Source organism: Myxocyprinus asiaticus, chromosome 8, assembly GCF_019703515.2.
Source record: "Myxocyprinus asiaticus isolate MX2 ecotype Aquarium Trade chromosome 8, UBuf_Myxa_2, whole genome shotgun sequence".
Lineage (NCBI taxonomy): Eukaryota > Metazoa > Chordata > Actinopteri > Cypriniformes > Catostomidae > Myxocyprinus > Myxocyprinus asiaticus.
This window is the reverse complement of record NC_059351.1, coordinates 51,331,609-51,336,041: the sequence shown is the minus strand read 5'-3', so window position 1 is coordinate 51,336,041 and position 4,433 is coordinate 51,331,609. Positions and strand designations below refer to the sequence as shown.

General features: G+C 38.2%; 1 long non-coding RNA gene across 7 annotated transcripts; it reads left to right on the top strand.

Moving 5' to 3' along the window:
- The first annotated feature begins 680 nt into the window (after positions 1 to 680).
- On the top strand, positions 681 to 4,189 carry LOC127444630 (uncharacterized). 7 transcript variants are annotated; one of them, XR_007897863.1, is made up of 4 exons: positions 681 to 695; positions 2,119 to 2,322; positions 3,209 to 3,835; positions 4,040 to 4,189. It is a non-coding gene; the product is annotated as an uncharacterized LOC127444630 (long non-coding RNA). The 7 variants fall into 7 exon arrangements; XR_007897859.1 differs by lacking the exon at positions 681 to 695 and adding an exon at positions 1,366 to 1,485 and having other exon boundaries at positions 2,054 to 2,322; XR_007897860.1 differs by lacking the exon at positions 681 to 695 and adding an exon at positions 1,386 to 1,485.
- The last annotated feature ends 244 nt before the right edge of the window (positions 4,190 to 4,433 follow it).

Here is a 4,433-nt window from a genome sequence, read left to right as displayed (position 1 = left end):
GGCCCTTCTCCCCCGATCGCTCAGTTTGACCAGGCGGCCAGCTCTAGGAAGAGTCCTGGTGGTTCCAAACTTCTTCCATTTACGGATGATGGAGGCCACTGTGCTCATTGGGACCTTCAATGCTGCAGAAATTTTTCTGTACCCTTCCCCAGATCTGTGCCTCGATACAATCCTGTCTCGGAGGTCTACAGACAATTCTTTGGACTTCCTGGCTTGGTTTGTGCTCTGACATGCACTGTTAACTGTGGGACCTTATATAGACAGGTGTGTGCCTTTCCAAATCATGTCCAATCAACTGAATTTACCACAGGTGGACTCCAATCAAGTTGTAGAAACATCTCAAGGATGATCAGTGGAAACAGGATGCACCTGAGCTCAATTTTGAGTGTATATATATAATATTTGGTTTTGATGCTTCCTTAGATACAGTGTTGTGTATATCCTGTGTATTGGACTCAGAGGCAATGTTAACGTCTAAAATATATCAACATTTGTTTACTGGCGACAGCACAACAACAGTGTCACTGCAACAGCAAAGCAGGAACCACATCTGATTGATGAATAAATGCTGAAATACTCGATTCTGATTGGTCAATGGTGCATCTCTGTAACAATTGCAGCTCAACGTATCAGACCGCTCATCTGGGTACTGCGAGCCATCTCCTGCTTCATGTAGCACTCTGCAATCTCTGCAAGTAAGTTAATAAAATAATTTAAAGTCAAATCAATGTTTCATGTACATTTATTTATTTGGCAAGTAGTCTTGTAGTAAGATGCATAGTGAGCAGTTACAGAACACCAACAGAACTCCGATGCAAACCAGATATTGATTTCAGCTGTTCAGTGATTTATTTCTTCTCACATAATTACATAATTTCAAATCTGTTTCATGTCCAATTTTTTGTTTGTTTGGCAAGTAGACTTGTAATAAGCTGAATAGGGACTTTAAGCAACAGCTGCGGACGCAACGGCTACGACATTCTCTGTTCGTCGTCTTCTTGTTTTATGGCTGCTTGCAAACACCAGAATAGTGCATTACCGCTACCTTCTTCAATGGTGCAATGCTCAAATATTTAGTTTGGCACAAACGCCACAACAAGGTGATGTTGTAACTTATGTAACCGGCCCCTGCTCTCCCCTATCCATGGAGGTCTGTGCTAAGCCCTGAAGATAAACTGACCCTAGAACCGCCTGTTACCTGTTTAATCTTGTCTTTTAAAAACTTATTTTATAAAGACTGATGAGAAAGAATTAAAAAAACAAGGAGCCTTTCCGATGCAGGTTCTTTTATGATGATGACTATGCTTGGAAAGTATTTGAAAGGACCTGTTTAATCTTGTCTTTTATGAGCTATTCACCGAGTGTTCTGTTTCCTGTAATCACATTCAATTCTTACTTCATGCAAGGGAACCGCTTACAGATAAGAACACTTGAGGAAAGTCCCAAACATTCAGCCCCTTTAGTCTGACCCCGTTAAGATTTAAGGTCAGACACTTCTTTATTTTCGCTTTCTCTTTTGACTTTATTTTTTGCTTTGTGATATGAGGTAGCAAGTGTAAAATGACTCATTTATTATGTAAGTGATATGTACTTATGTAACTGCATGGTAAATATTTACCTGACTAATTAATTGTTAAACGTGATTCTATTCTGACGTATTCTGAAATTATTGACTTTAGTAGATTACTAATGTCCTAGTTGCCACAGATTTGGGATCAGTGTTAGTACACACTAATGGCACAGCATTGACAGAGCATTGGGCATGTCTTCTGGGACCTTAGTTTTCTGACTAACTATGTGACATTAACTAAGTGTACCTAGACTGTAGGGACTAAATATAAACATTATTTAGAACAACATAATGTTGGCTGACTCTTCTAAATAATGTTATTCATTACCTCTGATTGATCATATTATTCCAGGCAAGGGTACATTAGAAACTGTGGAGTCTAATTAAAATCCTGTTAAATTTACAGTTAAAAAAAACAAAAAACTTTTTGCTTTGTGATATGAGGTGGCAATGATAATTTTGAATGATCATTTAAATTTTCAGGTGAACAATCCCACTATACACTGGTTTCTATAGCAAACATTCTTTTTTTTCCCACTCCATGCAAGGAAGTCGTTAATAAAAGAAACAACATACTTTCCCAGCCACGAAGAGTATAAAGTGAAACTGCTTGATGCACGTGGTACTTCAGAAGGGCTGATTTAAAAGAAGTTGGATCAGTGCTGCAAAACAGGGTATGCAGCATACGCAATGATAACTATTAATCCGTTGAGACTTGTGAAACCCAATAACAATACAAGGAGTGAAAACAAGTAAGTGCATTTAATTTACTGAAATTGCTCAACTTTTACATTTAGGCTTTTATTTATTATGCAGCCATTTGTATTTGCTGTTTCACACTGTATATGATCATACACATCGAATCCTGTGTGAGGAATTTCAGTGGATTTTGCAACATAATTAAGATTCTGCCTGAAGCAGATTTCTGATTTCAAACAACATTAGAATCACATGCAAAAGAAGAGCAAAAATCAATCCTTCTGTAATAACGAAAGAGCCAGTCTGTTTAGAGGATTATAAGCCAAACAAATCCCAGAACAAATTACACCAATACAGAAATAACAACCTTCACACAATTCTGCTTAAAATAGCAGTTATACCACTGGTTAAGTACCCATCATGCAAAAGTGCAAAATGTGCATGTCTTGTTTAATTGTAACCTTGTGTAACTGTGTGGAGCATTGTTATATTCCATGAGTGTTATTTTTATTCTGCAATATGCTTGAATTCCTAATTCAGTGGGCAACACAGGGGCTAGTTGTAACATGCATGGTTTAAACATTTTTTTGAACACACTGGTATTTCAAAATGTAATATTTTACTTGTAATGCCAATGTAAAGCCAGCATAAGTGACTAGACATGTTTAAATCTCAGTTGTGCAGACAGGGCACATTGTAACACTGTGTTTCAAGGTGCCTCTATTAAAACAAACTGCAATTCCATACAGTCAGCTATGTAATTCCCCACAATTGTTAGAGGGGGATTTTAGGCTGTCAAATGGTCATGTTACAACGTGCCCTGCCGATGACGAGAAATTCAAGTCACACTTGTGTTATTTTTCTAAATGTCTGTCTCTTTTTTGAAATAGTCCTGCATGTTATTAGCATTTCATTAAAGCTAATTTGTCTTATCTGCAGATGAAGAAGTGAGATAAATAAGAAATTATTGAAAAAAGAAATGGAAGTTACTAAAACGTTTGCACCAGATAGTTTAATCCTGGACACCATAAATATGATTAACACAATTGACAGACCAGAAAAGTTCGTGGTAGAAGGCATCTATTCTGGATCTGGAACATATGCAGAAGCGAACGGAATTCCCAAGGCTGGAGCTTATGCCGAAGCAGGAGTGGGTCGTGTTCGAGCTGAACTCAGTGTGTTAGAGGCAGAAGCCAAGGGTCCCAACGCCTCGGCTAGTGCTGAAGCAAGTGTGCTTGGAGTTGGAGCTCATGCAGAAGCAGGAGTGGGTTGTGCCCGAGCTGGACTCAGTGTGTTAGAGGCAGAAGCCAAGGGTCCCAACGCCTCGGCTGGTGCTGGAGCAAGTGTGTTTGGAGCTAAAGCAATGGTTCAGGCCGAGGTTGGCAGCGTGTCAGCCAAAGCTGGCCCATTGGGTGTTAAACTGGGACTTGCAGCTGACACGGGTGCATCTGTTGGACCTGAAGGTTTGGAGGTAAAATTCCTGGGAACTGGAATCAAATTGGGTGAAGAAACCAGTGTGTCTCTATTTGGTTCGGAAGTCTCATGTTCAGTCATGTAGTCAAACAGGTATGTATTATCTTTGAATGTAATATTTTTAGCAGAGGACCAGAGGTCAAAAACAGGAAAGTGTTGTTTTATTTTTTTAATAAATAAAATCTGTATCCAGTTTTAAAGCAGCGTTAGTAATACTAGTAGTAGAAATATTGTTGAACTATAAAAACAACTAATTCAAATGTAAGATCAATTTGTTTTCTCTTTCAAATTTTGCAGACTCTAGGCATCCCACTCCTGGGGACGAGTGTGAAGAGCTAATGTGGAACAAGCCATTATGACCATTGCTGTTCAGATCAAAAAATAAAATACAGAGAAAAATATTTTGTGTGCTCTTTGATCTTGTGAAATAAAAAATAAAAAAAAGAACCAAAAGCTGGCCACATAATTGTTTAAATGTGAAACCTAGCAGTTGGCAATATTAGTAATTTAATTATATATATATAATTAATTGGGACATAAATTCACACTAAGGGCTTACAAACTACTAGTTAGTTTGTAACTAAGTCAGTGCTTAATTTGGTTGCACCACCTGTTCTTAAGGCAAGACTTAACTAGTAGGTCGTAAGCTCTCCGTAAAGTGATGTGTAGTCGCATAATATGACGTTTACCT